This window comes from Tursiops truncatus, chromosome 11 (assembly GCF_011762595.2).
Source record: "Tursiops truncatus isolate mTurTru1 chromosome 11, mTurTru1.mat.Y, whole genome shotgun sequence".
In the NCBI taxonomy this organism is placed as follows: Eukaryota; Metazoa; Chordata; class Mammalia; order Artiodactyla; family Delphinidae; genus Tursiops; species Tursiops truncatus.
The window spans coordinates 11,644,968-11,671,599 of NC_047044.1; the positions used below are offsets into that span (position 1 = coordinate 11,644,968).

Consider the following 26,632-nt stretch of genomic DNA (forward strand, 5'->3'; position numbering starts at 1 on the left):
TCGCCGCAACTAGAGAAAGCCTGCACGCAACAACGAAGACCCAATGCAGCCAAAAATAAAAATAAATAAAATAAATAAATTAAAAAAAAAAAAAAAAGAATATCGATCTCAGCAGCACCTGCTTCCAACTCTTCCACGGTTGCCCATGACTCTTAGCACAGAAGCCCAAAGCCTCCCTGCGGCCCAAAGTAGCCTGCTGGAGCCTGGGGTCCCCCGAAGGCACAACTGGAGGCCAGGCTCACTTGATCCCTGGGAGCAGGACTGAGAGGCTGGGGGAAGTTAAACAGGGAAGGAGGGAAGTCCATATGAGGCCATGTTCTGACTTGGTCACCCATATGGGGGATTGCACCTGCCAGGACCTTCCCAGGAACCTTCAAGGAATGGCCTCAGGTTCAGCCTCTCCAGGGAGGAAAGAAGGGAGTGTCTGATGTTTGTTTTCATCCCCATGGGCCTGCTCTCCGGGACATTGACTCTCTGTGCTTCCATGTGTGGAGCATGTCAGCCCCAGACAGGCTCCCATGTTGGGCGCCCAGGGCAGGAAGCAAGTGACCTGGGACACGGAAATGATCCCAGGACATCTCCTAAGTCACTCCGCACGTGCTGCAGTGCCTTCTCTGACCTTTTGTACAAACCACCCTCGCAAGACTTCTCTCAGTGCCTCTAACTCCCTCTCAGCCTGTGTTTCCCTGAGGCCTTCAATGGGCCCTTCCATTCCTTCTTGAAGACGTCAGCAGTTGTGGCCATCCACCTGCCTGACCCCCGAATCATGAGTTCATTCCTTTGTCAATTCTTCCTCAGTTCTTGGAGAATTCCCATTCCTGCACAGACTCGGTCTGGGCAGTGATTCAGGTACTGAGTGATGGAGCCATTCAGTATCCACCACCTTGTCCGCCCAGACCCTTAGAGCTGGACCCCATTGTGCTCAATGTGCCTTTATGCAATTCCACTGTGACCCCTATGTCAGGTGTTGGTTCCAAGCAACAGAAACTGAGATTGGCTAAACGAGCACAAAAGAGGGTCCTTTGGGAGGGAAAAAAAAAAAGACCTCAGCATCGCAAGCCTTCAACAGTGACTTGCTGTTCTCCACAACCACCAGGCAGGAAACAGGATTTGCTCTCCTCCCTCAGTCCCTTCTGAGTTGAATGCTTGCCACTCCCTCAGCTTCCTGTTTCCTGAGAAAGGATGTGTAGTCAAGCAAAGATAAGCTGCTGCAGAAAAATCCAGGTTTCCTGTAAACAGGCTCCCACAGCCTCTGTGTCCATCCAAACATCACTCTCCACCAACCCCTGCTTTTTACTTTCTACTTTAATTTAAAACGCAATTCACCTCTGCTCACTTGAGCCTAGGTTTTGCACAGGACACTGGGGACATAGATGCACTTGGGGAAGCCTCAGTCTAGTCAGCAGATTCCAGTAGAAGGAGACAGACCAGGAAAGAGGACACGCGGCTAGGTTTAAGCACCCTCGGGCACCACTGGAGCACCAAGCTGGTGACAGTCAACCCTGTCGGGGAGGACTCTGGAAGGTTTCTTTAAGGAGATTTTGCCTGCTTTGGGCCTTGGAGGAGGACCTAGATCTTTCCAGATAATGACAGTGTTCCTCGTAGAGAGCATTAGCAAGAGCAAACACCTGGATGCACTCAGGTAGGTAAACGGCATTCAACACAACTATCAGTACAGCTGTTTCTGATCTGACACCCCATGTGTGTTCCTGCACCACAACTAATAGGGCTTATGAGAAAGATGAGCTGGGAAAGACCCCTCGAAACCTATGAAATTTCGTAACTAGCACATGAACCAGAACAGTAACGATCCTGATAAAAATTCCTCCCTGGTTAAACCTCCACCAACTCGTGTATCTGGTGTCAGAGCCCATCAATGCTTTGCAGACTTCAGTCCTCGGGTTCCTTCTGGATGTAAGTACTGGTGAGTTTTGCTTTGCGTAGAGACTATTTTTGCCAAAATAAAAATCAGATCCCGGGTATAGCCTTCTGGATTAACCCATCCAGCGGGAAATGACCTCACAGCTTCCCAACCTGCACTCACAGCCTCACCGAGAGTTCAAGCCGTGGAAACCTCAGAGGTTCTGGGGCTGCTCCGCCAGCCACGACTTGCACAGATCGGGGCAGCCGGGAGCGATTCAGGTCTACAGAGGTGACAGGAGGAGAAGGTGGTCCCGTGTGTCCTCCGGATCGTCACCTTTGGCCAAGTGTTTCTGTTTGATTGTGAGAAAACTGGCCCCAGATTGGTTTCAAAACTTAAATGTGCTGGGAAACCTGCTTTATACCGACATCATTCTACTAGAGGTATTTGAGAGGAAAAGAACAAAACAAAAGCCAAACAGCAAAAGTCACATACTGCAGAACTGAGCACCTCCCGGGCTGTGTGCTGGGGATGCAGTGGGTTTGGGGTTGGAGAAGGAGGGGCACGTGACAAGCCCAGAGTGGAGAAGTAACTAAGGCCACACAGCCACGAAGTGCCAGGGCCTGTGCGACTGCAGCAGGTCTGAACCTAGTCTGAACAGTGGCTCTGGACCCAGGCTGTCCTCTGAGTTGGCCAGCTGAGGGGTGGGCTGACGTTGAGGGTGGTGCCCGGGGACTTATTTCTGTGTGATCTAAGTTTTCCTTTCGGGTGTATCTTGGATGCTGGAGAGAGGGTGTGGTTATAACTCAGTAACCTGCAGCCTCAGACTGGGGACTGGGATTTACAGAGGTGATAACAGCTAGGCCTCATTGGTCAGTGATCCTGTGGGCGTGGGGACAGGGGGAGGAGGAACATGGCCTTCCTCTCGCCTCATCCTCAAAATAACCTTTTGAAAACAGGATTATTGTCCCCATTTGACAAATGGAGAAACTGAGGCACAGGAGGTTTAGGTAACTGGTCCAAGGTAGCAGAGCCTGGATTCAAACCTCGTCTGACTGCTCTTTCCACGTCGCTGTGCCTCTGAAGGGTAAAGGAGGCGGGGGTGATGACTGAGAGATATCCGGGCTCTGCACGGGTTCCCGGACCACTTGGGGCGTGGCCAGCTGACCCCAGAAGGCAGTAGCCATGGGACATGTGCTTTCCCCCAAGCACCAGTATTCCCTAGTAAGGATGGACCCTAATTTACCTACCTACGCCTGAATGTGTGTATTGTAACTCAGTTTCCTCAATTTTTAAAAATGTAGGGATAATGCTGGATTGACAATTAGCTTTTGGGGGATCGTGGGCCTCTTGGGAAACTGCCCTGCCCAGAGCATTGGGTTTGCCTTCCCTGGCCTCCAGGGAGGGCCAGATCCCCATTGACAAGAAAACATCTGCTCTCCTTGATACAAGGAAGGTGTGAGTCATCCGTGGCAAACAGAGAGCAAAAAAGGTTCCTTTCTTAGCCACTCAGGTCAACACATCCATTTATCTACATGAGTGCATTGGGGCGAACTAGAAACACACAGCAGCTTCTCACCGAGGCCAACGCACCTGACAGGCCTGCATCTCTCCCCAAAGATTGCAAAGGATGTGTGAGCAACTTGCTTCCGGCGAGGCATCAATTCTCATGAGGAATATGGAGAATTTGTTTGCTGTTTGGAAATGCTTTCGGGTGCATTTGGGTGTCTCAAATGCTGTTGGGTGTCTCTTCTTTTGCACCCTCTGTTATTACCTGCCAATCCAACATTAAGGGGAAAGATCTTATATTGGGGGACTTCACTTCGTTTGGGAAATCAAGGAAGGCTTCCATGAAGAAGTGGCATTTGAACTCACATTTGAAGATGAGCAAGGGTTGAGGAGGCTGGAAAGGAAAGTGGTGGTAAGAGATTTCAAGGCGTAGGCCCTGGACCTGCTAAGGTCAAAAGAAGACCCGAGGTCCAGAATCCGGAAGGTGGCCAGCGTGGGTCAGAAAGGAAACTGATGGGGCTACCGTGTCGGCCACTCCAGCTTCCCTGTGCCAGGACTCATGCTGAATCCTCTGCAAGGGCTGCAGTGGGAGATCGGGGACACTGTGAGCACCGGACATTGCCAGCAGCCTCTGAAGGGACGGGAGGTGGCACTGTTGGCACAGACATCGCTGCAGTTGGAACTACACGTCTGCAGCCCCAGGGGACCTCGGAGGACAAAGCCAGCAGAGCAGCTGCTTTTGACGTCAAGCAGTTACAAAAGAGGCAGAGCAGGCAGGAGCCCAGGGCTGGTACCCGGAAGGAGCCGGGGCGGGGGTGGGGGGGTGGTGGTGGGGGGGTGGGGGTGGGGGCAGGATGGTGGCGCACCAGAGGCATTGCCTGGGGGCTCCCCAGACCCTTAGAAGAATCCGACAGGCCCTGGGATCCAGCAAAGCAGGAGGGGTGGAGCTAGAGAAATACTGCTTTGTGACTGTTTTGCCCACAAATTGGAGTACCAGGGAAACAGATTACGCACAGCTTTAGTATCCATGCGAGTGTGTGGGACTCTCACCTCCTAGCAGGGCTAGCTTGTTTGCCGCCAGATCAGAACGGGCCAGGTTCTGTTTGGGTTGGGTCCGGATGAGAAAGGCACCCAGAGCTCTCTGGCTTCGGTCCTGCCCGTTGACCTGCGGTTGCCCCCCCAGGTGGGGCCCATCTCTATATCCCTCCTTCCCCCCCCCCACCCCTGGCTCCTGCCTCCCTCTCGCTGTCCAGCCGTCCCTCTGGGCAGGGCAGTGCTTCTCAAAAGCATCGTGGCTGTCAGTGGGGCTGTTGGCTGCATTTTTGTGATTTCCCCCCTTGCCTTCCAGACACAAGGTAGGATTAGACTTCCTGTCCTCCTTATGGTGAGGCAGGAATGTGTAACCAGTTCTGACCAATGAGTTTTGAAGGCAAATGTTATGTGTCATTTCTAAGCCATAGCATTTAATGCTGATTAAAAGATGCTTTTCCTCTACCATGACAACCAGTAACGTTCCAGCAAATGGCTGCTCCCTTATCCTGGGTTCAGGAGGGAAGACTATAGGAGCGGAATTGCACCTGACCCACAGTGGACATGTAGTATGAGCAAGAAGTGATGAAGTGAGAGAGTGGCATTGACATATATACACTATCAAATGTAACATAGATGGCTAGTGGGAAGCAGCCGCATAGCACAGGGAGATCAGCTCGGTGCTTTGTGACCACCTAGAGGGGTGGGATAGGGAGGGCGGGAGGGAGACGCAAGAGGGAGGGGATATGGGGGTATATGTATACGTACAGCTGATTCACTTTGTTATACAGCAGAAACTAACACAACATTATAAAGCAATTATACTCCAATGAAGATGTTAAAAAAAAAGAAGAAATAAATGTTGTTGCTGTAAACGACTGAGATTTGAGGGTTGTTTGTTAACTGCAGCATAACCTTAAGTATCCCGGCTGATACAAGCAAACCCCCTAGAAATCATAGCACTATTTGTAAAACACTGTAAAAGGTGCCTATCTTTTATATTTTACATAAAGTAGAATTATTAGCAGTAATAATGAGTATCATTTATTGAGTGCTTACTACGTGTCAGGCGTTATACTAGGTTCTTTGGCAAATGTTTCCTCTTTAATTCCCACCATGGATTCAGTATTGCCGCCTCATTTAGTATAATTACTCTCATCATAGAGATCAAGGGATGGGGGCTCAGGGAGAATAAAGGTCAAGACCATAGCTAGTAAGTAAGAATTGAGATTCAGATACAGGGTCCTCTGACCCCCAAATCCTCACTCTTTCCACCGCTCAGCTGCTATTACATGTAAAGTAGAACTAGGCCTAACAAGAAAAAAACCCATGCATTTAAAAAAGAAATGATCTCAACAGGAAAAACATTAACATCTGCCTTTTTACTAAACTGAACGTGAAAGGTGATCTTGACAGGCTGAACAAAGACGCTTGCTCTCTGGTGCGATGTTTGACAAGGGAATCTTTGCTCGTTTCCTCCCATGATTGGGTTCTACTGGATAAGCAACAGTGGTCACCAAATGTTGAGGAAAAAACTTAAGGCGATAATTTTGTCCGTCACTTAACACTCGTACGTACAAGGTGGGAAATAGCCTGCATTCAGCATGTTGTCAATGGGATGGTCTGAGATCTTGCGGGCCACCAGGAGGACTTTGGGGAAAGAAGACCCAGGCGCCCTGCTTGTTCTTGCTATCCTGTGTGCCTCGGACGCCCTTCCTCTCACCTCTGAGCTGCTGATGTGAGAACTCAGCTCCACTGTTGCTGCACTGGAAGTCCTCGCTGGCCTGCCACGTCACCCCACCGCGATGTACGGAAGTGACCTGGGCACATGAGGTGGGGTCTCGTTCCCTACGCAGGAGCTCCTTGCAGGCGGGAGTGCACTCATTCTTTTTTTTCAATGAAACTTTATTTTGCATCTGTACCATTTACCCAGTTTCCCTCAATGGTAACATCTTGCAAAATTTTTAAATGTTGGCAAATAAACATTTAAATGCTATATTTGCAAACACACACACACACACACACACACACATAGATTTAGTACACACCCAGCCCGTTCTCCAGTTTAGCCTTTGGGGCTAAAGGCTGCTAACTGTATTTTGTTGTACAAAATGCTACTTATTTTGCTTCCTCTTTGATGTCACAGCCAGGATCCTGACATTGATGGAGTCAAGGTATACAGTCTTTCCATCACCCCGAGGATCCCTCATTTTGGCCTTTTATAGCCACGCCTACTTTTTTTTTTTTTTTTTTTTTGCAGTATGCGGGCCTTTCACTGTTGTGGCCTCTCCCGTTGCGGAGCACAGGCTCCGGACGCACAGGCTCAGTGGCCATGGCTCACGGGCCCAGCCGCTCCATGGCATGTGGGATCTTCCCACATGCTACACTCGAGCAATATTGATTGTGCTCCTACTGTATGCATGCCATGCACTGATCTAGGTGCGAAGAATGCAGCATTGAATAAAACAGATAACCCCTGTCCTTATGACAGGTAATAACGTAAAAGAGGAAGCCCTTCTCGACCTCACCATGGATTAGGACACATGGACGTGACTTACTCAGAAAGAGGGAGCAAGGCCACACAGTGGGTAGACCCAGGAGAATGTGGCCGTGCCCTCTTGCTGTAGCTTTAAAGAAATAAAATTGGTTCTCATCATCCTGGCTTGCTCAGGTGTGGTCTGCTTGCAGGCAGGGGGACGCACTTTTTTAAAACATCTGGTCCTCTCCCCACCCCTACCCCACACTCCCTGCTTTGTCATGTGACTGGGGGACACTACGCTGCTGTCACAAAAGGTAACTGGACCTGGGCTCCAGAGCAGCTTTGCTCTTCTCACCTCCTCCTGGGCCCAGCGACCGGTGGGAGAGGGGCAGTCCAGCTGCAGTCCGGCCACGGGTTCCTCCCAAGAGCCGTTAACTGGCCCATGACCTTGGCCTCATTAGCTCGGCATTCTCCACCTGAGCTGCCTGGATCCGGGCCAGCCAGGGAAATTAGCTCAGACCCACAGGCCCCTGGGAGAGGTGTCAGGCAAAAATAGACCAGAGAAAGCCAGAGAATCCTTGAGCAGGAGGCCCCGTGGAGGTCACCGGCTCCAGCATCATCCTAACTCTACAGATGGAGGCTGAGGGCAGGGAGGGGAGGGGGCCCGGCCAAGGTCATCCTGAAGTTCGTGCAGAGCTGGGGAGAGAATGGGGGTCACCTGACTCCCAAAGTCACGTTCTTCCCTCACCTGTGCCTCCCATCAGGCTGCGGCCAGGGAGGGATGGAAGGAACCAACAGACAATAAGAATTACAGATAAAGAAACAATTCATCAGAGGTCATTTGTTGTTTCTGGTAGGGGTGTCAACTGCACAGCAAGAGTAAGAAGAACCGCGAACGCCTACTTGCTCCACTGGGCCCTCTCCCCAGAAGGAATCTGTGTTTACAATTCCTCATGGATCCTTACAGGAGATAACCCATGCATACACACGCACGCACACGTGTGTGTGTGTGTGTGTGTGTGTGTGTGTACATAGCGTATGTGTGTGTTAGAGCGTCCTACTTCACACAGGTTCTGTACCTTGTCTCACCCAATTCCTAACATATCTGAACATCTTTTTTATCATCTGGTTCAGGTGTATCCCCTTCTTTTTAATGACAACATGGTATTCCATTCTATGGATGGGCCGTAACGTGTCTAACCAGACCCCAAGAGTAGATGGTTGCAGCACGTGGGCGTGGTTCGGCGTAGCTGAAATGAAGAAAGTTACAGGAAATCAGGTCACAAAAGCAGGTTGTGGGAAAATTGCCATGGGCTTCATTATCAGCTATGCAGCTTCACGCAAGTGATAGATTTCACTCATGTATTGAGTATCAACTGTTTGCCTCATTATCTGTAGGCCTTACAATGACTTGCTCGGGTAGATTGCCATTAGAATCCCACTTACAGTGAAGCCAAGAGATGAAGTTAGTTCCCCCAGGTCACATGACCAGTAGGGCCAAGGAGTGTGGCCCAGAGCCCATGTTCTGTGCCCACGTGCTGTGGGAGGTCTGGGCTTCCTTCTGTTCGGAGTGATGAGCCCCCTCCCACTACTGCCTTCTCTAAAGGCCCCTTCTCAGCGATCAGATCCTTCTCTCCCAGCAGCATTGCCCCAGGGCCAGGAGCTCCAAGCGGCATGGATGAGCTCAGACCCAGGGCAAGGTGGGGGAGTGTTGTTAAGACCAAGGCCTGTTAGTCCAGTAGTGCCCAGCTGGGGCAGGAGCAGGGGCAGGCAGTAGGGGGCTGGGGTCTCTGCTCAGACCCCAGTCACTGTCCAGCCTGACTCCTGGCCGCCTTTGGAAAGCAGCTCAATTCACCAACTATATTGAGTGTCTAAGAGGCCACTGTGGAGCCACCACGGTTACTGAAACTATATTCCCTCTTGTCTGGATCTTCCATTCTTCACTAAGGTCCTCCTCCCTCCCTGCAGCCTCACCTAGGGACCACCTCTGGCTTAGTCAAACCTACTGTCTTTGTGTGGGGTGGGAAGATTCCTCCATTAGCTTTTGCATCAGGACCACTTCTGATATACCTCTCCTCCCACAGCTCGTTGCTGGAGCCCTGTGTCCCGGCCTGCCCTGGCTTGGTTTCTCCAGCATGAGACTATTTCCCAGCACGTCGGCAAACAAGGGGTGAGTATGCAAAGAAAGAAAATGAAAATAGATCCCTCCCTCACACCATATCAAAATCAGTTCCAAATGTATGTGAAAGGCAAAACTTTAAGACTTTTAGAAGAAAAATACATAATATTTCTATGACCTTGGGGCAGGGAAGGATTTCTGAAGACATAAAAAGCACAACTCATTCAAGAAAAAAGATCAATAAGTTTGACTACATAAAAATTCATCAAAAGATGAATTTCCCACCATAAAGGGAGGGGGGAAAACAAACTAATAGCAAACTAGATGAAGATATTTTCAACACCTAAGTGACATAGGATTAATATCTAGAATATATAAGGCATTACTCAGATCATTAAGAAAAAGACAAACTAATGGAAAGACAGACAAAAGGCATGAACAGGCATTCAGAGACAATGGCCAATAAACATCATTGGAAAGTGGGAAACATCATAACCATGATATGACCCTGTACTGCCTGGGCCTTGTCTCTCACTGCTGCCCCCTGGTGGCTGTCAGAGACCTGGAGATGGAGTTACTGAAAAAAGTTTCAGCACTGGGAGGGCATGCGTCTGAGATGGTCCACACCCCATACCCTTCCTGGAATGTTGAGATGAGCAGCCACTCCTGTTCTTTGTTGCCTGGACTCAGCTTTCCTGGCTTCCTAAGTCAGCCCTTGCTTTTTCCCCCAAATTTAAATTTGGAAAAAAGAACACTTGGGTTACAATCATCATTAGGTAACATTTGTTATTAATTATCATTAATTTTATTATTGTGATTAATATTTTTGCTGAATCGTTTGAGAGTACATCATAGGCATTTTGACCCTTTGGCCCTTAATGTTTCCATGTGTGTTTCCTGGGAAGATAGATGTTCTCTTGTGTAACTCAGATGCTATTATCCAATTCAGGAGATTTTATATTATGTAATAATATTACATAATGTCAAGGGTTGCTTGATTTAGTAAATTAAATTTACAGTACACCAAGTTAAACGTGGATCTCACATAAACAACAAATAATTTTAAGTATGTCCCAAAATATTACATGGGATATACTAAAAAATTATTTATTTATCTGAGATCTGCATTTAACCGGGCATCCTGTATTTCATCTGGCAATCTTATATTATTATCTAATATGCAGTCCCTGTTTGGGTTTCACTGTTTGTCTTAATGCCATTTACAGCAACCTTTTCTCCAATCCGGGATCACACATTGTGTTTAGTTGTTGTGTTTCTCCTAAGCCAGCTTTTGATACCCGTACTGACCCTTTTGCTTTTGCTTTCCCACCCAGACCCCCTATGTCTAGGATTATGAAGACTCAGCTACTGTTGTCTGAGATAATCCTGCCTGGGTGGGATAACCAGGAACCATTGCATAATGAGGTCTAAGGTAGGGGTAGAGTAAGGGGGTGGTGCTGGAGCCCTGTGTCCCAGCCTTTCACATACATCTGGAACTGATTTTGATACGGTGTGAGGGAGGGATCTATTTTCATTTTTTTCTTTGCGTACTCACCCCTTGTTTGCAGACGTACTGGGAAATAGTCTCATGCTGGAGAAACCAAGCCAGGGCAGGCTGGGACAGAGGGCTCCAGCACCATCAGCCCTTTGGGAGGGGTGGTGCTGGCGAGGGTTTGTCTCCAAGGGAGCACTACCCGCAATGAATGTGAGTTCCACCTTCCACACCTGGGAGGCCTTCAAGCACTGAAGGGGAAACTGACCATTAGCAGAGAGAGAAATGCCCTCAAAGAGCAGTAGGCAGTCATGCGAGGTGGGGTGGCCACGGTACTGTGGCTCTGAGCAGCCTGCACCCCACCCCCCCAGCCATCCTCGACTGGAGAGGGAAGAAGTGTCCTCTCGCGCAGGTCAAGGACTCCCTCCGACGTCGGGCTGTGGTTCTTACCGGCAGTGACCGTGGCTGCAGGGGAGCGAGTAGGGCCATCTTCCAAGGCCCTATTGGAGGGACGGCAGAGAGAGCCCCAAGGGTGGCTCCAGAGCTGGGAAGGGGTGTCCGGCACAGCCTTCTCCTCGGGCCGTCCTCTGTCTCCTCCTCCCCTCCCACTGCAGACTGTACAGTTCGTGTCCATCTCCTCTGCACCTGTCTCAGAAATGTTGGTAACTGGAGATTCTGAACCTGCCTCCAAAAACAGTCCCCCATCCCCCCAGCAGAAAAATTCCAAGCCAAAGCAATTTCCCAACCTGGCAGGAAACTGCCTGCCTGGGTAGAGGTGGGAGGACAGCTTGGACCCAGAGAAGGGTCCAGAGGCTCGCCAACACACGTGGGGCCCTGACCCTCATCTCCCACCCCCCGGGCCTGTCCTACCTCCCCTCCCTTCCAAACTTCCCTTGGCTCCCAGCCACTGGGGGGAGGGGTGCTTCTGTTGGCTTAACCCTTTCCTCCCCAGGCTCCCAGTCCCCCTATCTGCTCTGGGTGGTGAACAGCTCCCTGAGGTTCCTCTTCTCCTCTCGACAATCCTGCAGGGTGACTATTACATTCTTCAGTCTGGGCTCCCCCATTTCAGAACCGGGGAAGCCCAGACTAAAGAAGTCAGAGGCTTTACCAGGTCACATCACTAGGAAGCTGGCTAGCCAGGGTTCCACGCTGGAGACAGCAGGAGTCTGTCCTGTAGGGCAGCACAGCCCCATCTCCTTGTACCCCACAGGCCCCTGCGAGCCGCTGCTTCACGCATTGGCGAAATTAGAGTCATGAGATGCAAATGTGCCTCCCTGGTCAATGGCAAGGTCATCAAGAACAAGGACCAGGTGTTATTCACCTTCACCTCCCCAGGGCCAGGCAAGGAGGGACACTCAGAAAACGCTAGCTGAAGGGACCTTCCCGTGTGGTCAGAAGGGACATGGGGCCGGAAGACTGCTTGGTCCCCAGGGGACTGGCTCAAGCAGCGCTGGGGACTAGCCTCCCTGCCCCCATCCTTTTACAGGATCCTGTCCCATGGCCAAGTGGAAACAGAGGGCCAAGGTGAGCTCTGGGTGCTGGCTTTCTGGCTCCAGGGGGGCTGCAGGTCACGATTTCTTTTTCCAACAACATTTCTGTGAAGACACAAGCCTCCTGCGGTGTGTTTAAAATGTCAAGGTGGGCCCTTGCGTTGCTCTGCACCACGCCGCCTCCCTCTTCCCCTCCCACCTACCCAAACGCCAGGTAATCGGAAAAAGATATAGAGCATGTTGGAACTATCTGATGAGATGGAACGGAAGTTCCTCCTGCATCGTGGAAATAAAGACTGTCTCCTGGTTTCCGGCTCCCTTTCCTTCGCCTCCTTCTGCCGGACTAGGGTTGTTTGGAGAGGGGTGGGCAGCTGCCTGGGCAGGAGTGACTTGTCTTGAAGGGGTAGAGGAGGAAATCCTTCCCCTGTGTAACCCTAACCAAAAATACTACTGGTTCTTTCCCAGAAGACAAACAGTAGGTATATTAATAGCAACAGCATGTTTTGTAACTTCAGAGAATCAGTTAAATATTGCATAAGCCCTGACTGGCATCTTGTATCTCCACTCAGCAGCTTATGCTCCAGTTAGTTATTTGCGCCCAAAGTCAGGAAGCTCTAGTGTTCAAGTGCCTGCTCCTCCGTTTATGGGTTCTGTGACCTTGAGCGAGTCACTTAACCTCTCAGACTTTCATCTGTAGAATGTCAAGAGCGATGATCCCCTTGAATCCCCACTCCGAGTATTGTTATCAGGATCCAGAGAAATGTGAAAGGAGCATGCGCATATGCTTTGTAAACTCCACAATATACGTGTCGTATGTCACATGTTACCGTTCTGCTGTATACCCCACCTTCCAAACTATCTTTCATTTGTCTCCCATTAGCACCAATGCTAATTCTCCAGTTCTGCTCTCTTGTTCTCCCCCTGTCCCCTGAATATATCCCACTTGTTTTTAAATCTCTGGGCTTTTACTGTTTGACAAGGGGTGAGATGTAGCAATGCCTCTGAAAGTCATTATCGTTAAAAGCAAGAGCAAGATTGCCCAGGTTAGAATCCCAGCTCCATGTATCAACTGCTGTGAGTCCTCAAGCAAGTTACTTCCCCTCTCTGTGTCTTGATTTCCCCATCTGAAAAGTGGGACAAATAACAGTCCTTATCCCATAGGACAGCTGCGAGATGGGAATACATTAACCCACACAAAGGGCTTAGAACACTGCTGGGCACATTGGCGGGCTCCTGATACACCTTTCACCTCCTTGCCTCTTGGCTTCGATTATCCTGATCGGGAGAATGAATACAGAACACGTGGGAAAGCACAGAGGCCAATGTGAAGTGGCCTGAAGAAAGAGCTGAGGAGTGGGAGAAAGAAAAATGGAGCTGGAGAGGGAGGCAGGGAAAGAGAGGGAAAAAGCCAGGAGGCTGAGTTTTGGGAAGGTGTTTAGAGCAGTTTAGATGGGGAAAGAGTGGCTGGCAGCAGAGGGATGCAATACTCTGTGAAATGAGAGAGAGATTGATTTTGTTAAAGCTCAGTGACTATTTATTGATCATGTACAAGATATGATCCTTATTATCGAAAGTTTATAATCCAGGCAGGAAGGCCAAGCAAACTCATGAATAGTGAAGCTGCAGTGCAAGAGGGGGAGGGTTTGCTGTGGCCGTATATGCGATGTCTCAAGGCAGCGCATGATTAAATGTCAGGTTGGCGATACGGGAAATTCAAAAGGAGAATTCAGAGGAAGGCGAGACCTCTGGGGTCCAGCGGGGGCCCCTGGCACATGGAGACAGGAACTGAGCAGGGTCCTCGGGGGTGGTGAGGTCTCAGCTGCTTGCCTTCTGCACCACAAACTTTGCTCTCCGATTCACTTTTCCTTTTGATTGAAAGTGACGCTGGATCCAGGCTCTGGCATGTTTCTAAATATATTTATTTTCCCCCCTCTTATAAATGATTTTTGGCCAGGCAGAGGATTCTAAGTTCCAAATACTTTCAGCAGAACTTTGAAGGGACTGTTCCATGGTCTTTCAGCATTCAGTGGTACTGATGCAATTTCTGGCCCTATCAAAACATGGTTCTTTGTAGGTAACCTGCTTTTTTATCTTTAAAAGCTTTTAGGACTCTCTTTTACCCTTGGGGTTTGCAAATTTCATCAGGATGAGTTGTTCTTTGTTTATAGCCCATTCAATGTGAAGATTTGTGGGTTTTTTCAGCCTGGGGAGATTTTCTTCTGTTATTTCCTGGATTATTTTTCTTTTGAATTATTTCTGTTCTTTTAGACAGGTATAGGAATCTCTGAATCTATCATCCATGTCACTTAACTTTTCTTTCCTATTTTCCATATTCTGCTAATTCTTTATCCATCTATGCTCATTATGTTATTCAGTCCATCTACCTACTTTCTTTTTTTTTAACATCTTTATTGGAGTATAATTGCTTTACAATGGTGTGTTTGTTTCTGCTGTATAACAAAATGAATCAGCTATAGATATACATATATCCCCATATCTCCTCCGTCTTGCATCTCCCTCCCACCCTCCCTATCCCACCCCTCTAGGTGGTCACAAAGCACCGAGCTGATTTCCCTGCGCTATGCGGCTACTAGCTATCTATTTTACATTTGGTAGTGTATATATGTCCACGCCACTCTCTCACTTCGTCCCAGCTTACCCTTCCCCCTCCCCGTGTCCTCAAGTCCATTCTCTATGTCTGCGTCTTTTTTCCTGTCCTGTCCCTAGGTTCTTCAGAACCTTTTTTTTTTTTAAGATTCCATACATATGTGTTAGCATATGGTATTTGTCTTTCTCTTTCTGACTTACTTCACTCTGTATGACAGTCTCTAGGTCCATCCACCTCACTACAAATAGCTCAGTTTCGTTTCTTTTTATGGGTGAGTAATATTCCATTGTATATATGTGCCAAATCTTCTTTATCCATTCATCTGTTGATGGACGCTTAGGTTGCTTCCACGTCCTGGCTGTTGTAAATAGAGCTGCAGTGAACATTGTGAATCTACCCATTTTCTTTTTCATAATTGCCTGTTTCTTAGGCTTAGTTTGGGTTCTCCAATAAGCAACTCTTTAAAAAATTATTTCAGTTCAAGTGGCTTACTTGGGAGGTGATACCAGGAACTATAAGTAGGGAAGTGGGGAATGAGATGAAGGGAAGGTAGCCAATGGAGGGTGCGTTATCAAGCCAGTTGCCAAAGTTAATCATGCTGGGCACCCTGGAAGCCAGTGTGGCACACATGAGTCAGAGTTATTCCACCCAAGGGGTGAGGGAGCTGGGGTATTTATACCACTCCCACTGGCCATTGGCTGAGGGCTCCTTCCAGCATAGGGGTGTTAATTCCTTAGCACCTCAAGCCTGCCACACAGTTGGCAAAGAGGACTCTGGAGGCAAGTAGGAGAAAACAAAACCAAAAAAATGACAAAGAGGGCTTCCCTGGTGGCGCAGTGGTTGAGCGTCCGCCTGCCGATGCAGGGGACACGGGTTTGTGCCGCCGTCCGGGAAGATCCCACATGCCGCGGAGCAGCTGCGCCCGTGAGCCATGGCTGCTGAGCCTGCGTGTCCGGAGCCTGTGCTCCGCAGCGGGAGAGGCCACAGCAGTGAGAGGCCCGCGTACCGCAAAAAAAAAAAAAAAAGGACAAAGAAATTCAGTGCTGGCAGTTGGGATCAGTTCACTGTGAACCTAAGTGGGAGGGGTGAGGGGACATCTGGCAGGGCATCTATTATGTCTTGTTTCATGGGTGCATTATTCATCTCATATTCCTCTGAGGACACTGAACAACCTCTACTAAACTTCCTTCTATTTCCTTAAATGCTGGTCCGTCTTCTGTAGAGCTTGGTGCTTCTCTTTAATGATTTTGCCTTGATTTATTAGGAAATTTGTTGCATGACTGGGGCCAATGGTGAGGAAGAGAAAAAGTGTGGGAGTAGGTTCTAGAAGCCGTCTTTTGGGAGTAGGGGCGCTCAGATTATTCCTGGGTTCTCTTGCTTTTCCTACACAAATCCTGGGCACATGGCTCTGGTCTGAGGTCAAGTGCCTTTATTACCTGGTGTTAGGCAAATTTGGGGAAAGAAGAGGTCAACCTCCCTGCTGAGCTAGATGTCAGTTCTCAGACAACCACCCTGATGATGACCCGAAGACCTCATCCTGCAACTCAGATCCATTTCCTCTGATTTGGAAAACTCCCTGAAAAACTCCCACTATTCACAGCCTTCCTCTTCTGCACATATTTTGAGCTGTGGTTCCTCCAGCAAATAGATTCTATATGCTTTCTGTCCTGAGATTCCTCAACTTCAGTGGTCCACTGAGGCCACCGAGTCTTCCAGCCCTATTATGAGTCTATTGTTTTAAAATATTTCTTTTCTGTCATTGCTAGGGATTGAGAATGAAAGTAGTAGTGAAAGCATGTGCTCAGTCTACCATTTTGATACAGTCCCCAAGAAAGATAATTTAAAGAAATGTTGCTAAGTGTTATACAATTAAGCACCCCCCCCCCGCCCCTGCCCACCCTTGACATGTTATCAAGAGCCCACAGTAAAGATTTAGATGTCAATGAAAAACCTAGGGGTGAAACAGGAATAAAGACACAGACTTACTAGAGAATGGACTTGAGGCTATGGGGAGGGGAAGGGTAAACTGTGACAAAGCGAGAGAGAGGCATGGACATATATACACTACCAAACGTAAAATAGACAGCTAGTGGGAAGCAGCCGCATAGCACAGGGAGATCAGCTCCGTGCCGCCTGGAGGGGTGGGATAGGGAGGGTGAGAGGGAGGGAGACGCAAGAGGGAAGAGATATGGGAACCTATGTATATATATAACTGATTCATTTTGTTGTGAAGCTGAAACTAACATACCATTGTAAAGCAATTATACTCCAATAAAGATGTTAAAATGAAAAAAAAAAAAGATTTAGATGTCAAACTAGTGTTTCCTAATGATGTGACAAGTTGATGAGATGTGTTGAGGCAGGTTGTATTTTCCAACAATGACTGGAACAATATCTGTCATCCTGCACCATTTATGTAACCTTAACACTCCTCCCATTGAGTGGTAGGGTCTATGTCTTCTCCTCTTGGGCCAGGGCAGACATTGTGACTACGCCGTAGCAGAACTCACTATGTAACTTCTGAGGCTGGATTTTAAAAGTGCTGTGCACGTCTACCCTGCTCTCTTGGGACACTCACTCTTGAAACCCAGCCACCATGTTCTGAGGAAGCCCAAGTTACCCCACTTGAAGAGACAAATGGAGAGGCCACGTGCAGCCCATCTGACATCACAGATGACGGGCAGTATCAGCTGTCGTATGTGTGAGTGAAGTCATATCTGGATGATTCCAGACCTTACCTGCCACTCACTCCCAGCTTTTGAGTCTTCCCAGCTGAGGCCCCAAACACTGTGGGACAGAGAAAACTGTCCCTGCTGTGCCCTGTCCATTCCTGACCCACAGAACCCACGCACATAATAAAATTGTTGTTTCACACTTCTATATTTCAAGGTAAAGCAACCCAGAATAGTAACTGGGACATGAGCCACATAGGGTTCAGCTTTTTTTTTTTTTGTGGTACACGGGCCTCTCACAGTTGTGGCCTCTCCCGTTGAGGAGCACAGGCTCCGGACGCGCAGGCTCAGCAGCCATGGCTCACGGGCCCAGCCACTCCGCGGCATGTGGGATCTTCCCGGACCGGGGCACGAACCCGTGTCCCCTGCATCGGCAGGTGGACTCTCAACCACTGTGCCACCAGGGAAGCCCTCAGCTTTTTTTTTTTAACATCGTTATTGGGGTATAATTGCTTTACAATGGTGTGTTAGTTTCTGCTTTATAACAAAGTGAATCAGTTATACATATACATATGTTCCCATATCTCTTCCCTCTTGTGTCTCCCTCCCTCCCACCCTCCCTAGGGTTCAGCTTTCTTTTTTCTTGGCCAGGGCTGAGTCTCACACTCCACCCCCACGGGCGGTGGGAGGAAGAGTCCCACTCAAAGTACCCAGTGGGAATGTGGGGAAGAAATAGTTCACCAGAGGAGATCCGGATACTCTTTCCAGAAGAAACCAGAATGAATGTCTCTGGACAGGCAGAAGCAACAAATATCTGCTAGAGCGTCCTCCCATATAGATAGATGAGTGACTGACGGTAGGTTGATAGATATTTAGATAGATAGATAGACAGCTAGCTAGATAGGGCTGGAACTGGATACAGATGCAGAGATAGAATAAATACATCTGTATATATACACAGAAGTATCTTTATTTTACAACAATATAACATTCTGTAACCTACTTTGTTTCCCTCAACAACATATTGAGGACATATTGATATATGTCTGATGACTCTACTGCTCCTTTACCACTACACACAGATCTACCTCATTTGAAAAAAAAATACATCTGTACTGTTGCATTGTTTAACTGTATCTTGATTTCGTTAATCCTTCTACTAATAGACATTTAGGTTGCCTCCAATTGTTCGTGATCACAAACACCACGGCTGTGAACGTTCTTGCTTGTGCATTTTGGCAAGAACGTGCAGGGGGATTTCAGTAGGATGGATTCCTAGAAACAAAATTTCTGGGTTAAAGGGCATATTCCTTTTTAGCTTTGGTAATCTTCCTGGGCTCTTTATACTAATCCCGTCCACCTCTTCCTCTTCTACACCTCTCTAGAGCTTCTAGAGGAGACCAGACTCCAGGGTACAGGAGGCAGATTGGGCTGTCAGGAGATTCCTTCTTCTACTGGGGATTCCAGTTTTCTATTGCTGTGCAACCAACTACCTCAGAACTTATCAGCTTAAAGGAAAAACCATTTTGCTAGAGCTAATATTTTGGGTCAGGAATTTGGGCAGGGCTCAGTCAGGTGATTCTTCCACTTCACATGGCATCAACAGTGGTCCCTTGGTGGTATTCAGCTGGTGGCTGGGCTGGGCTGGAGTCTAACATGCCTTCATTCACATGTCTGGTGCCTTGACAGGGATATCTGTGCGGCTGGGCTCAGCTGAGGCCCTTTTCCTCTCTATGTGGTCTCAGGGCCTCTTCATGTGGTCCCTCTAGCGGGATAATCAGACTTCCACATGGTAACTCAGGCTCTAAGAGACCAAGGCAGAGCTGCAAGTCCTCAGAAAGGCATTATCACTTCTGCCATACTCTAATGGCCGAAACAGTCCTAGGCCAGCCCAGATTCAAGGGGAGGGGGGAAAAATCCTACTTCTGAATGGGTGAGGCAGGAAGTACACACAGGGGAGGGAGGAACTTATCCCACCCAGTGTGAAGTCATTTGTTTTGATAGCCATGTGTTGTAATTACTTACTATGGAATACATGGTGTATATACACTATGTTACCCTCCTAAAAACGGAAACATCCTGAATTTGGAAGCGCATTTGGCCCCTCATGTGCCTAGGGCTTTAGATAAAAGGTTATAGGTCCATATTATTATCCCCAGTTTACAGATTAGGAAATGGAGGCTCAGATTAGGAAAAGAAGAGGTAAAGTGAGTTGCTCAACATTAGTTAATTTTTGGGACTTTAAGAGGAATGTCTCATTAGCATTAATCATATCACAGTACCTAGCAGGGAATCTAGTAGCCAAGCAATAGATTAGTGAATGACTTCAGATTAAGTGTCACCCAGCCGGAATGTAGCAGAGCCAGGACTCAGATCCAGGTCTCAGACTCCAGGTCCAGTGCTCTTTCCACCCCAGTGCCTCTGCAGAGTGTCCAGAATCAGCTGACGGCCCACCTGGCTAGGTCTGTGTGCACCCTCTGAGGAGCCTCTGATTGGCTCAGTTTGTACCCGAATGGGCAGGGCAGTGAACGTCCTCCTGGGATGCAACCTTCAAGACCAGAAAGGAACATCACGTAGCAGGCTCCATCGAAGACCGACATGGTCAGCTGGAAGTTAAACCTGTCTAAGGGTAGTGAAAGAAAGCACTCTCCCCTACCTCTCCTCCTGCCCTCTCACCCCTACCACGATTCTGCTTTAAGACCAAAGCTTTTTCCGTAAATCACACCAAATGTTTCTGGGGTGAGAGTCTAAGTTCTAAGGAGGGGTTCACTAAAAAGACCCAAAACATATAATCACCTGGAAAGAGGGATTTCTGTTTTAAAAACAGTAGCCCATTAAACTTCAAAATACCTTTGATTCTCCATAGGAGCAGGCTTGTACTTCACGGGCTCTTCATGGAGTTGCAGTCACACGCCATGTTGTACTTCCCCTGCGCAAACAAGGCCTTTTGCCAGATTTACCAAAAAACAAACCAAACCAAAAACAACCAAAACTCAGGATGCCCAGCTAAGTTTGAATTTCAGATAGACAACAAATAACTTTTTAGTATTAATGTGTCCTATACAATATTTAGGACCTATTATTTTAATTTATTATTTAACATGTCATACCTTGCACCTATAAAGAAGTGAACAGAGGGACAGAGTCCTGATTTTCAAGGACTGATGATTCCCTTGGCAGAGGTCCTTTTCACGATTCTGGTTTGTTTTATTCAAAGAAAGATCACCTGCAGGTCCCTAGCACCTAATGCCTGGCACAGAGAGGGAGAACAGTAAATATTTACAGAATGACCATCACTCTCCAAGTCCTACTGGGCACCTCCCCCCAGAGACTGGAAGGTGGAATCATGGGCTGTGATAGGGGAGAGAAGGGATGACAGAGGCTATGTTACCTGGGGTCTAGGTGGAGGGGTCAGGAAAGGCTTGCAGAATGATGTGAGATCTGACAAGAGTAGAATGGAAACAGAGGAAAAGCTTAAGCAAAGGCAGGTAGTGAGGCCGGCAGGAGCCAGTCCTGCCAGGAGAAGCAATAGCTCAATCCAAATATAGGAATTTTGGGGTTATTTTTTCATATGCTCCCCCTTTCCAAGACGGCCCGCAGAAATAGCTATACACACATCCTTGTCTTGCACCAAACCGGAGCAGCAAATACCCAGTGTGGTAGCAGCTGCCACCTAGTGGTGAAGTTTATAAAGACATCCTCAAGGAAAATCGTACCTTAACTAGTTTTGTTATTGCCACAGTGATGAGGATGAAGATGATCATGATGATTAGATATCATTTACTGAACTCCTACAGTGTTACAATCTGTAGGATACATTCCTTCATTTAATCCTTGCAATTGTCTTTTTTCTGCTGGGAAATGACCCATCTCTCATCTTGGAAAGGTGAGCAAGTGTCCCCCCTGCATGGGGGCGTCTGTGTGCAGAGCTTTTTCATGAAAAGTAGCTCCAGCTTCCAGAGAGGAGGAGAAAGCAAGCAGCCAGGCTTCAGTTGGCAACTAAGTGTGATCTAATCTAGGGAGGTTTGAAGAAAATGCTTTGCGGTTGCCTTCCTCCACCCCATGAAGCCTGTGCCCCTGGGTGTGACAGGCAGGGGTGGGGGTAGGATGTACCAGCTTTAGTCCGATGTTTAAATCCCACTAGACCCCTTACCATTGCCTTGGGCCAGTCATTTCCCTTTCTGAGCTTCCATTTTCCATCTTTATTTCTGTAGTCTTTAGTTTTCTCATTTGTAAATGTAAATAACACTATCTATTTGAGAGAGTTATTTTGAGGATTAATATCTGAATAGAAATGGTTAAATATGTTAAGTGAAAGAAGTCTGTTATGAAATAACATGATCTCAGGGAATTCCCTAGCAGTCCAGTGGTTAAGACTCTGTGCTTTGGGGACTTCCCTGGTGGCGCAGGGGTTAAGAGTCCACCTGCCAAATTCAGGGGACACGGGTTTGAGCCCTGGTCTGGAGAGATCCCACACGCCTTGGAGCAACTAAGCTCGTGCACCACAACTACTGAGCCTGCGCTCTAGAACCCGCGAGCCACAACTACTGAGCCCGCATGCCACAACTACTGAAGCCGGCGCACCTAGAGCCCGTGCTCCACAACAAGAGAAGCCACCGCAATGAGAAGCCCGCGCACCGCAACGAAGAGTAGCCCCTGCTCACTGCAACTAGAGAAAGCCCGCGCACAGCAACAAAGACCCAACGCAGCCAAAAATTTAAAAAAAAAAAAAAAAAGACTATGCTTTCACTGCCGTGGGCACGGGCTCAATCCCTGGTCAGGGAACTAAGGTCCCACAAGCCACGTGGTGTAGCCAAAAAAAAATTTTTTTTAAATAAAAATAAAATAAAAAACAAAATAACATGATCTTGATTTTATTAAAAATAAATATACATGTGCATTTCAAATGTTACTGCCCAGAAAAAAACCTAAACCACGTATAACAGGTTCAGGGAAACAGTTTAGGCTGGTGGTGAAAACAAACTCTAGAACAGACAGGGTGTAAATCCCAGTTCCTCCCCTTCCTAGCTGTGCGGATGTAAGTCAATCACCTAACTTCTCTGCCTTTCAGTTTTCACAATTGGGAATTGGCAATAATAATAAATACATACCTACTGAATATGGTTACTGAGGAAATACATGTAATACACACAACGCCCAACATGCAGTAGGCCCTCAATGAGGGACATGCTAGTACTGCTGTCTGCGGGCGGAGCTCATGGATGGTTTTCAGACTTTTATTAGGCTTTTGTGGAGTTTCCCGAAGTTTCTACATCGATTACTTATTACTTCCACATCTCTGGGGGAGAAATGTTATACAAACAACAGCATATGACAAGTGCCGGGCACAAAGTGACCTCTTGAGAAATGGGTGCCCTGCCCCACGTCCCACCCGGCAAGCTCCTTCCCTCCCTGAGGTCCTGTGAGAAGGGCACCGAGGGTCTCATCTGGGGTCATTACAGCAAGTCATGGACATTCATAGGGCCAGAGAGATGACTACCAGCAGAGAAAGGAGTTAGGGGCAAGCGGGGGATGCATGAGGGATACGAACAGTGGGGAAAACTGACTGAATCTCACGCTGTGTCCTCAGGGGGGCTTTCTGAGTGTTTGGGGGGCTTTCTGCCTCCGTGGTCACCAGGGAAACAAGCTGAAGAGAACTGGGTGGAATCTGCCAGGTGGGTCTATGATTGCTCAGTGTAAAATGGATTCAATTCTGGTGCTGTTTGAAAATTTTCTTAATAAGATGTTGGAAAACTTATTAGCAATCTGTTGAGTGAGGGGAGAGGGAGAGAGGACAAGAGTGAACAGGGTCTGAGGGTGACCACAGAGATGATCTCAGGCCTTTCACACCGTTCAGAGCAGCAAAGTCACTTGCATGTCACATAAGCCATCCTTCTTGCTTTCCAGATGAGAAAACCTCCATTGGCTGAAGATCACCCAGCCAGGACCAGTGGCCACGCTCCTGTCAAGTACCAAGCTGCCTAGTGTTTTGGATGAAAACACCCGAGGATTTTTCCCAAGGCTGCCTCCTCATGCAGGAAGTTCCGTAGGCCTCTGACTCAGCCAGATGGGAAAAGGCTGGGCAGGCGGGGCTGTAAGTACCATGGTGGGGAGTCGGCTGCTCAAAAAGCCTAAAATGGGCGGCTGGCCACAAGGGATGGGCCTGTTCTGAACAGGCCTGATGTGTGGAAACCATCCTTGCAGAGGGGTTTATTAGAAAGACTCTCCAGAAACACTTGAGCCAGTTTTTGCCAGAATTGTCATATTTTAGCCCATCACATTCTCAGAATCCCCCTCCCTGACCAAACCACAACGCATTATGAAAATAACCCAGGGTGAAGTAACAGTCAGAGAGCCAGGCACCAGAGCCCTGGGCACACCCAGCTTCCACCTCCGCTCTGCTCCTGATAAGCCGGTGACGTCAGACATGACACTTGGATTCTCAGCTCTTCACTGCCCTCATCTGTCAAATGGCGAATTACCCCACCAGCCTTTTGGGACACGAACTAAGATAATACACACACAGGCTTACTGCAGTGTCTTACATGTGGAAAGCACACAGTAAATGATACATAATGTTGCTGTTTTTGTTGGGGTAGTGTGTTGTTTATTTTATTTGTGAATTCTTAATGACTCACCCACTTAACAGCTTTCCCATGGGGTAAGTAACATCCTCTCTAAAACTCAGTTTCCTCCTCTGGAAAATAAGTAACTCCCAGCTCAGAGGTTGTTGTGAGAACTTGCGGTTAAGGACGTAAAGAGCCTGGCTCATAGACAGAAAGGGCAGATTGTTGGCTACACCAGGTCCTATCCTGCACCCAGGGCAGACTTTACTAATTGAGCCTGGAGGCTGCCTTGGCATTCTTGTCAATGCATGAGTGTAGTTGAGGGTGGAGATGAATTCTATTTGCCATTCTTAGCATGTGCTCAATGAATTTCAATTCCCATGATCCTTCTCTATCACCTTTCCTTCCCAAATAACTAACCTCCAGGGGCTGGCCTGGTTTGGTGAGTGTAGGGTCCCATGAATTATATCAGGCTCCAAAGACCTGTTGACTCTGTGTCCCCTACTGTCTAGAAATTCTTGGGTTTCCCAGAAAAAAATGTTCTAGCTAGGAAAAGGCCTAGGGAAAAGGCCAGATTTTCCCATAAATGTAGGTATGGGGATTCAGGTTCCAGGGGATCTGAGTCCCTCCTGTCCACAATCAGTGACTGAAATTTCCCCTTCAAAGCTTTATACCTTGACCTTTACACATTTTGAAAATGACAACACCCTAGGAAGAATAACTCCATAAGCTCTTTCAGTTCTTTATTATGTTTTCAGGAGCTGAGACCTGACTTTGAAAGGCCCGAGTATACCAAGGATTAGAGTAAACTGTGAGGAATGGCATTAGTTCTGAAAATAAAATTTGACATTGTTTATGGGGGGAGCCCCTATAAACATTCTAGGACAAGCGCTGAACACTAAGGCAGGAAGAACTTAGTTCAAATCCAAGTCAGACCACAATTAGATGTGTGACCTTGGCCAAGTCCCTTAACCTCTCCGAGTTCAAGTTTTCTTCTACGTATTGAGTTGATAATAATATTCACTATTTTTTTTAATTATTAAAGCTCTCTCTTCCTTACTTTAAAGCCCACTATCAAATAAGATAATGGATAGAAAAGTGCTTCGTAGTAAATTTCCCACTAGGGATTGGGTGGTTTATTACAAAGACTCAGTTATGATAGAAATCCAACTCCCGGTAGCTGCAGCTGTATAAAGGAACTTATTGGCTCATGTAATTAAAAACCAGAGATGGAATGACTTCAGGCTTAGCTGGATCCAGAAGATGAAACCGTATTTTCCTGGCTGTCTCACCATCTCTCATCTCTGCTTCACTCTAGGCTGACCTAATTTTCTCCCACTGCATATAGTGTTTTCATGTGGCCAGGGAAGATAGCCACCAGCTGAAATAAATAAATTTCCTTCCAGATTAACAACTCCAGGGCAAAAGAGAGCTTCTCCACCCACACATACATCATCATATCAATCCCAAGGATTTGGGTCAAGGACCCCCTTGGATCAACCACTCTTGTTGGGAAATGGGATACAATGGTGATCCAGTCTGAGTTATTTATCTACCCCATAACTAGGGGTTGGTAGGGTGGGTGATTTTTATGACTGACAGCCCCATGAGACCTACATGTCTGGGGGAGGGGAAGGAGGGGTGTAAAGTTTTTGGACAGTCAAAAACCAGTACTGGCCAGGCTGTGTCTCTGCTTGCAGAAGTCCCAAGCTGCCTCGTGAGAATGATAATGTCAGGGACTTCCCTGGTGGTCCAGTGGTTAAGACTTCACCTTCCAATGTAGGGGGTGGGGGTTTGATCCCTGGTCGGGGAGTTAAGATCCCATATGCCTCGCGGCCAAAAAACCAAAACATAAAACAGAAGCAATATTGTAACAAATTCAATAAAGCCTTTTAAAAGACGGAAGAGGGCTTCCCTGGTGGCGCGGTGGTTGAGGGTCCGCCTGCTGATGCAGGGGACGCGGGTTTGTGCCCCGGTCCGCGGCGGCTGGGCCTGTGAGCTGTGACCACTGGGCCTGCGCGTCCGGAGCCCGTGCTCCGCAGCGGGAGAGGCCACAACAGTGACAGGCCCGTGTACCACAAAAAAAAAAAAAAAAAAAAAGAAGAAAAGAAAGATGATGTCAAATGAGCTAGGGCTGCTGCATGGTCCTTTAAACAGTTCAGGAATAATAAACACTGTGTCTGCTGTTTGTCATGTTTTCTGTATGCCTGCCACATTTTCAACACCTTGCTATACTTGAGAAATTTCCAGCCTTATGAGCCCCATCTCTCCATGGTGGGACCCAGAAATGTTGGCTTCCCAGCCTTCCTTGCAGCTAAGGCACAGACATGTGACCCAGTTTCACCAATCAGACTCACCCGGGTAGATGAGGAGAAGGAAGTGAGAACTCGAGGAAGGATGCTCTGTGTGGTGAGTGGCTCCAAACGCTCAGCTTTAGGGAGAAGTCCTGGCGCAGAAACGTCCTCGAGGAGCTGCAATGGTGGCGTTTCGCTCATCCAGCTGTTTCTATGGCCATTTAAGGGCCTCGATCCTTGAAGCTTAGCCTCGAGCCAGGTCCGTCAGCCCCTCAACCTCTTTCAGCCATTTCTTTTAATTTACAGTTTGTGTTTAATGCAAATCAATTCCGTTAACATGAGAAGTTACTCTGAATCAAAGCATAAATGCACACACACAATATACAATCCAAAAGAGATGTATAGCATTCAGGTATAAAACAAAAGGGAATGTTCACACACAGTAGCTTGAGATCTGTTGGATACGGTTGTTCCAGTGTAGGTTTCTAAAGATGGAAAAAAAATGACTTTGGT

General features: G+C 47.9%; 1 long non-coding RNA gene across 1 annotated transcript; it reads left to right on the plus strand.

Moving 5' to 3' along the window:
* Positions 1-1,269: 1,269 nt before the first annotated feature.
* Positions 1,270-25,846, plus strand: LOC141275821 (uncharacterized). Its single transcript, XR_012324199.1, has 3 exons — positions 1,270-1,642; positions 8,963-9,048; positions 23,167-25,846. It is a non-coding gene; the product is annotated as an uncharacterized lncRNA (long non-coding RNA).
* The last annotated feature ends 786 nt before the right edge of the window (positions 25,847-26,632 follow it).